The sequence below is a fragment of the Oryx dammah genome, unplaced genomic scaffold (genome assembly GCF_014754425.2).
Source record: "Oryx dammah isolate SB20612 unplaced genomic scaffold, SCBI_Odam_1.1 HiC_scaffold_27, whole genome shotgun sequence".
Classification (NCBI taxonomy): Eukaryota; Metazoa; Chordata; class Mammalia; order Artiodactyla; family Bovidae; genus Oryx; species Oryx dammah.
The window spans coordinates 52857292-52865896 of NW_024070211.1; the positions used below are offsets into that span (position 1 = coordinate 52857292).

The window sequence follows — 8605 nt, forward strand, 5'->3', positions numbered from 1 at the left end:
ATCTATCAAGGAATGGATTCTGAAAAGATCTAATATATTTATTCCCTAAAATGCCTCCTAGTATCATTCTTAGTTACTTTACTTTGATGAAAATAAGGCTAAGAAAGATGTAATATTTTCATAACAAAATTAACCTAAAGTTATTAAACCATATTAGACCCCATGATTCCATGTCTTTCATACATTTACTCAAGATTAAGCTCTTTTTTTCTTCTTAGTTACTTGCCAAATATCTATTATTACACTGATATGCAGCTCAAATTTCATTCTTTTTTTATGCTTTTCTGGTTACTTCTTCTCCCACCTTCTCATTGTAGAGCTCAGTACTCAGAGTTCTTATTCTATCTCTGCTGGTAAGTCACATCAGTCATGTCCAACTCTGTGCGACGCCCTAGACAGCAGCCCACCAGGCTCTTCCATCCCTGGGATTCACCAGGCAAGAGTACTGGAGTGGGTTGCCATTGCCTTCTCTAATGCATGAAAGTGAAAAGTGAAAGTGAAGGTGCTCAGTCGTGTCTGACTCTTCGAGACCCCATGGACTGAAGCCTACCAGGCTCCTCCGTCCATGGGATTTTCCAGGTAAGAGTACTGGAGTGGGTTGCCATTGCCTTCTCCATTTTATTCTATCTCTACCTATACCTTACAAGTGGTGTTCAGGTCAGAACTATCTGCAAATATATCTTTCTCCATTGATAAAAATGTTATTTTAGGATAATAAATTTTATTCTGGTTTTCTTTTTATTTTAAAGATGTATCACAGTGACCCGTGATAGTCTACAGAGGGATGTTTACTAACTGAATTAATAAAGTCATGTTTTATTACATATTAGCCAAAGGTCACAAGTCATTTTAAATACTTCACTCATGAGCTTTTTTACCCCTCATAGTTAGTTCATTTGTATGTCTTGGATTTCCCACAACAGTCCTATTTCATTTTTTTAATTAAAATATAGTCAATATATAATATTACATAAGTTACAGATATAAACACGCTGCTACTGCTGCTAAGTCGCTTCAGTAGTGTCCGACTTTGTGTGTCCCCATAGACAGCAGCCCACCAGGTTTCCCCATCCCTGGGATTCTCCAGGCAAGAATACTGGAGTGGGCTGCCATTTCCTTCTCCAATGTATGACAGTAAAAAGTGAAAGTGAAGTCGCTCAGTTGTGCCCAACTCAGTGACCCCATGGACTGCAGACTACCAGGCTCCTCCATCCATGGATTTTCCAGGCAAGAGTACTGGAGTGGGGTGCCATGCCCTTCTCTGATATAAACATAGTGATTCACAATTTTAAAGGTTGTACCTTATTTATGGTTATTATAAAATTGGCTATATTCCTCATGTTGTACAATATATCCTTGTAGCTTATTATATATATAATACTTTCTACCTCTTAATCCACTATCTCTATCTTTCTCCTCCCTGCTTCCCTCACCCCACTGACAATCACTAATTTATTCTCTGTATCTGTGAGTTTGTTTCTCTCTTGTTATATTCACTAGTTGGTTTCACTTTTTAAAAATCCATATATAAGTGATGTCATACAGTATTTGGACCCTCTGAGTCCATTCATGTTGTTACAAATGGCCAAATTTCATTTTTTATGGCTAAGTAGTATGTCATTGTATACATATATATGACATCTTCCTTATCTATTCATCTGCTTCTGTATCTTGATGATGGTAAATAATGCTGCTGTGAACAGTGGGGTGCATGTACCTTTTCAAATTAGTGTTTTTGTATTTTTCAGATATATACCCATAAGTAGAATTGCTAGATCATATGGTAGTTTTATTGATGTTTTGAGAAACTGCCATACTCTTTTCCACAGTGGCTGCACCAATTTACATTCCTACCCAACAGTGTATGAAGGTTCCCTTTTCTTCACATCTTTTCCAACATGTGTTATTGTGGTCTTTTTGATGATTGCTATTCTGACAGGTGTGAGGTGATATTGTACTGTGCTTTTAACTTTCATTTATTTGATAAGTAACAATGTAAAGCATCTTTCATTTGCCTGTTGGCCATCTGTATGTCTTTGAAAAAGTGTCAATTAGGACTTCGACCTTGTTAATAAAGTTGACTGCATTTTTTTGATGCTGACTTGTATGAGCTCTTCATATATTTTGAGTATCAAGCCATTTTTGGTCTTATCATTGGCAAATATTTTATCCCATTCAGTAGGTTTTCTTTTTTGTTTGCTGATGATTTCTTTTACAGGACAGTCTTGGTTTATATTTATTATTCTGGCATCCTGTCTGCCTTGGGCTTTTTTTCTTTCCAGATTTATCATTTTTAAATGAATTGTTATTATTAGTAATTAAGGTAAACTGGATAGATTTGATGGGCTTTCATTTGTATTTCTGCTTTAAGCTATGGTTTCATCCAGTTTGAGTCATCATCTTATAGTGTGTGAGATATGTGACCGTGAATCGTGTCCTCATGTTAGCCAGTTATTACATCTGAAAGATGAGCAGCAATTACTCATTTCTCTCTTTCCATCTTCTTATGAATGAAACAATGAGCACTTCCTTTAAAAACAACATGCTGATAAAATCTTGTGTGCTGTAAGGGGGGCAGTTTGGGAGAGCTAACTCTCTGAAATGGGAGAAGTGGAAAGTGTAGCTTCTCCTGGCCACGTAGTTTACAAGTATGGTGACATCAGCAGAGCTGTAGTTTTTGAAGCCAGTGCTTGATCTTTGAAAATTCCATGGATAGGAGTGACCTCTGATTAATTGATGTAGTAGCTTAAACAATATTCTAGGTCTTGATTTCTCTCTGATCTTATTTAACTTTGTTTCCAGTGAGTAGGAACAATTACCCTCAGACTCTCTTTATGGTATCAAGATGGCAATAGCTCCTAAATTTCCAGTTCAGAAGAAAAAAAGAACTAGGTCTTATAATACTTCCAAATTTTCTGACACTCATTCAATAGACAGGTCTGGACACTCATCATTCAATATGTTGTTTGATTCCACTTATGCATGCTACTCTTCTGAAAGAATCCAGGGGCAAATTCCCATGGAGACTTTAAAACTGACCTCAAATAATATCTAGAAGGAGAATGGATATAAAGTAGCAAATAAAAGTATCTGTGACTCTGAGTCCCTGGAAGGTAATATATACTCTAGATATTCTATAATTATGTTTTACTGTTTTCTCCAACAGGTAAGGCTGATTGTATAGGTATGCTCCCCAAAATCTGCTTACAAAAGCACTTTTAATCTTTCTGAAAACAGGTCAAAATTTCAAAACAGCTTAATTCAAGATCTAAAACCAGGCTTATCCTATTCATCAGATTTAACAACCAACTTCCCATAATACCTTCACAGTATTTCCAGACCTTATTTTTGATTTAAAATAACAGTGCAAACAATGCCCATTTGGGAAAAAAAAAAAAAGTATTGTGGCTTTTCTACAAGCTATTTGACCTTTCTTTAAAAAATTTTGGCATATTTTATCATCTATTAAATAAATATTACATACTCAGATGAGACTCCAATAAAAGATTGAAAGTGAAGTGAAAATATTGCTCAGTCATGTCCAGCTCTTTGTGACCCTGTCGACTGTAGCCTGCCAGGCTCCTCTGACTGTTGAATTCTCCAGGAAAGCATACTGGAGTGGGTAACGATTCCCTTCTTCAGGGAATTTCCCCTACCCAATGATCAAACTCATGTCTCTTGCATCTCCTGCAATGACAGGCAGATTCTTTACCATTTGAGCACCAAGGAAGCCTGTTAAAAGATTAAATAGGGGTAATTAGTTGGAAAAGAGGGGAAAGAAAAATACAAAATTATAAAGTAATCTTATTTTACCCAAGAATGCCAGGCACTAAATTTAAAAAACTGTAAAAAAAAATATTACCTATAGTGTTTTTGCTCTTCTGAAGAGAGATTCAGCTGAGAATGATAACCTCAGGAGGGTGGTCTATTGACCCCTAAGTCAAGGGCTGACTTCAAGTTAGAGAAAACAGTATAGAATAGGCAAAGTTTGCCAGGCAACAACGGGAGAACACTACTAGTTTTCCTTCCATGGCTTCCTTTTTATGTACTTTTTAAAATCTTTGGAGAAACATTTTACAGTTCTGCTCCCTGTAAAAGTGATGTTTGAATATATTCTACAAAAGTTGCAAAGCTGATAACTCATAAAATATTCCTGAGGTTGGCAAGTTTCACAAGATGAAAGGTTCACACAGCTCTAACAAGTAACTAAAAAGGAGACTGGAGTAGTGTGCACCAGCACAGCAGTTTAAAGTCTCAAGCTGGATACCAGACTGCAGTTTGAATCTTTATCATGATGCCAAGAAGATAAATAACATAACCAACATGCTTATCCATTGTTGGTGTGTTTAAACATAATTGACCTTACTACAAAATAATTAAAATATGGATTAAAACATCCCTGTTTTTTTCTCCTATTTTTCTCAGAAGATGAAAATTCTACAGTGAAAAAGATTTTCACATTTATACTTAGCTCACTTTGCTTTAGCTTGAAAAACAGGTCTCTAGTTTCTGCCAGCGCTTGTAACCAAGGAGAATGATTACCACATGCAGGTGTCACTGATTGGTTGAAATCGAAAGCTGCACAGATTGGCTTGGAGGCCTGAACTGATCTCTCTATCCTCTAATCTCCACTTACTTCTGCCAAATGCCGTTAGAAAGCAGTCAGATCTGTTTTGACTGACAGCATAGCTAACTAGTATGATTGGTGTTTGTGGGGGAAATATATCTACCTTATATACATATAAATTAGATGACTAGTAAAAGACTAGTTATAAACATATTTTACCCATCTTCCGTGGGCCTGATGTTGAGAATTCTGCTTTCTATTCTTAATTTGCCAAACTACTTTGTAGTAGTATCTGAGGTAAGGAAAGAAGATATATATATAAACAAATGACAGCAACCACAGAAACCCTCTTATCTAATGGATAGACATTAAGATTTATGACATAAGTCTGTAAAATACTTTCAAATAATTGTAAGCCATTGCAGATAATATATTAGAGTTTTATTAACTGGACTGTATCTTCATTTATAGAACAAATAGAAGCTCTCTTAATATGTCTTCACATAAATAATCTTTGAGACTAATTGAAGGTTTCAGTTCCCTTTTGAAGATGTACTGACTGAATAACTGTGGCTGTTAAATGTCTCCCTCTTTTGTTCCTCACCAGCCACACTACTTAGTTCATCTAATAAAACCATTCTTAGATGTTGTGGACAAAGCCTTAGGATGTCTTTTATGTAAAATTTGGAACACAAATCAGTAAACTAAGTTTGAAGGAAGGCTTTGTCCTTACATCATAATGTGTCTATATATGTTTTAATTTGAAATAAGATTTTAAGATATGTGTACACTTTTTATTTGTTTATGGTTCCTACTTTAGCCTACTTTTTCAATTAACTTACCAGATAACTGTTCTAGTCAAGTAATATAAGATGGCTCTAAAACTACATAATATAGAAACATTATGAATGCAACATAAAACATAGAACTTTTCACACATAATATAGTGATGACACTGAAAATTGTTTTATCTGAGAATATTTTAAGCCTATATCTTCATTTCTTCTAATTCAGAATTCTTTTAGCTTAGAAACTAAATATAAAGAAAATTTCAAATGCAAATACTAAGAGCATAAGGGAGATTAACCTTATATTTGCCAAGTTTTTAGAGGCAGATTAAAACTTCTACCTAAACTTCCCATTGTATCAAATGATATTATTCTCTCCAGAATTTGATTAACAAAAATTCTACTATTAAAAATGAATTCCATTGTTTTGTAAGACTTTCTTTCACAAATGAAGACTAATCAGAACTTCAGGTTGGTGAACAAATGAAAGTACTGGGACAGGTTGTGTGCCCAGAGGAAATGGAAGTTCCATACCCACCTCCCCAGCCTTCTCCTGTGCTTTCTTCTCTTTGTCTGGTCTTGAGCTGTATTCTTTAAAATATCCTAGCAAATAGTTTTTCAGATGCTGCATACTTGGCAAGCCACGTCAGTTTGATGTGGATGTCCCCAAAGAGACCTCAGCTCTCACTGCTAATAGGCTCTGTGGCTCTGGTTTCCAGTTCATTGTGTATGGATGTCAGGAAATGTGTGTAAAAATAGCTGAAGTTGTCTTATGTGGAGGAGCCAAAAGCATGGCTCCCTACTGTGTCAGAAATGTATGTATTATAACCAAGTTGGGATCAGATCTCAAGCTGGAAGTTTCTTTGTGAGCAGCATTAATAGGGCTACATGTCCAAGTCCCCAAAAGAATTGCTGCAGAGAATCTTGCTGCAAAACATAAAATAAGTAGAGAAGAATTTAAAAACACCCTGCAGTCACAGCAGAGATGAAAAGCTGCTAATGATGCTGGCTACTTTAATAATGAGATGATATCAGTTTAGGTAAAGACAAGAACAGGAGCAAGTAATGTCTAATGCCAAGTAATGATCAGGCTTAATACCAATAAGCCTGGTGCAGTTAAATAAGCTTCCTCCAGTTTTAAGGAAGAAAAGACCATCAGTGTAAGGAATGTATCAGAAATATCTGATCCTTTCATAGAAAGTGAAGATGCTGTCAAAAAGAATAACTTCACACTGGCAAGAACTGTGAGCTATTTTGTATCTAGACGTGATTTCTCTGTTGTAGATATTGGTCTTGTTCCTGCCTCCAGTGGGGCACTAAAGAAAAGAAGACCGAGTCTTAAGGACATGGATTTGGTGGAAGTGAATGGAGATTTTGCTCCCCAGTACTTGGCAGTTGAAAAGAGCTTGGATTTCAACCCAAGTAAAACCAATATAAATGGAAGAGTCATTACTTGGAATCAGCCCTTGGCAGGATCTGGATCAAGAATTATTGCACACACAGTTCATGAATTAAGATGTGGAGGTGGAGAATATGCAGGGGAATCAGCTTACATTGAAGGTGGCCAGTGCAACACACTCGGTATTTGGAACTCAGCCTGAAGAAACCAAGGAGCTCACAATAGCACATAGTTACTTTGCTTGGTTGTTGTTCAGTCACTCACTTGTGTCTGACTGTTTGTGACCCCATGGACTGCAACACATCAGGCTTCTCTGTCCTTCACTATCTCCCAGAGTGTGCTCAAACTTATGATCATCTAGTCGATGATGCCATCCAACCATCTCATCCTCTGCTGTCCCCGTCTCCTCTTGTCTTCAATCTTTCCCAGCATCAGAATCTTTTCCAATGAGTCGGCTCTTTCACATCGAGTGGCCAAAGTATTTAGCTTCAGCATCAGTCTTTCCAATGAACATTCAGGATTGATTTCCTTTAGGATTGACTGGTCTGATCTCCTTAAAGTCCAAGGAACTCTCAAAAGTCTTCTCCAGCACCACATTTTGAAAGCTTCAGTTCTTTGGTGCTCAGCCATCTTTATGGTTCAACTCTCACATTCATACATGGCTACTGGAAAAACCATAGCTTTGACTATATGGACCTTGATGGCAAACTGATGTCTCTGCTTCTTAATATGCTGTCTAGGTTCATCAATGGAGATGGCGATGGCATCCCACTCCAGTGCTCTTGCCTGGAAAATCCCATGGATGGAGGAGCCTGGTAGTCTGCAGTCCATGAGGTCACAAAGAGTCGGACACAACTGAGCAACTTCACTTTCAATTTTCACTTTCATGCATTGGAGAAGGAAATGGCAACCCACTCCAGTATTCTTGCCTGGAGAATCCCAGGGATGGGGAAGCCTGGTGGGCTGCCGTCTATTGGGTCACACAGAGTAGGACTTAGCAGCAGCAGCAGGTTTATCATAGCTTTAAATTCCAAGAAGAAAGCATCTTTTAGTTTCATGGCTTCAAAAAGCAATTTCATTTAATTACTTGACTAGGCTACATTAAAACAAGGGAACTTCAGAGCAGCTGCTAAAACTCGTTATGCCCTGCCACTGAAACAGTGAGTGAGTGTGATCCAGGGTGACGAGGTAAAGATGTAATCATCATGAGTATGAGCTCAGGTCAGCAATAAATTTTCTCAAATTTGAACCAAATATGTATTTCTGAACTGAATTTTTATATAGAAGGCCTTAAAAGAAATCACATCCTGGATCATAACCACCACACATGCTTTAGATCATATGATTGCAAGGAAATTGAATAAATGTAGCCTTAATTTCCAAAAACCAAACAGATGAATGAACCCATTATTATATGCCTTTCTGAAGAAATCTTAAATTTTCTTAAGATTTTTTTACATTTTATACTTTACAATGGAATCATCTATTAACATTCTTTAAGAGAAACGAGTGAGAAAGAACAACTCCTGACATACAGGATGTGACCTGATACTCTCAACCAGGCCTTGATGTTACTTCAGGCTGGCCTGACACTCACAGCTAGGTCTTTAGGTCTCCTGCTGAAAATAAACTTTTTTCACAGAACCTCAAAATAAGATATGACCATTCTGTGATTTTATGAATTAAAGACAAAACTGTTCCTTAAGCATTGCTGATCATCGACAGAGCACTGCCCAACCCAGAACTTCACAAATATAACCCTTCCCCAGTTAACATGAGCAACTGCTCTTTCTTAAATATACAGGGTTAGCCTCACTCTAGTCTATCTTTGCCAGAGATAAGATTTTTCAG

At 36.9% G+C, this 8605-nt stretch overlaps 1 pseudogene; it reads left to right on the forward strand.

Annotated features, from left to right (window-relative positions):
• The first annotated feature begins 5838 nt into the window (after positions 1–5838).
• LOC120854113 lies at positions 5839–6956 on the forward strand (annotated as a pseudogene).
• Positions 6957–8605: the final 1649 nt, after the last annotated feature.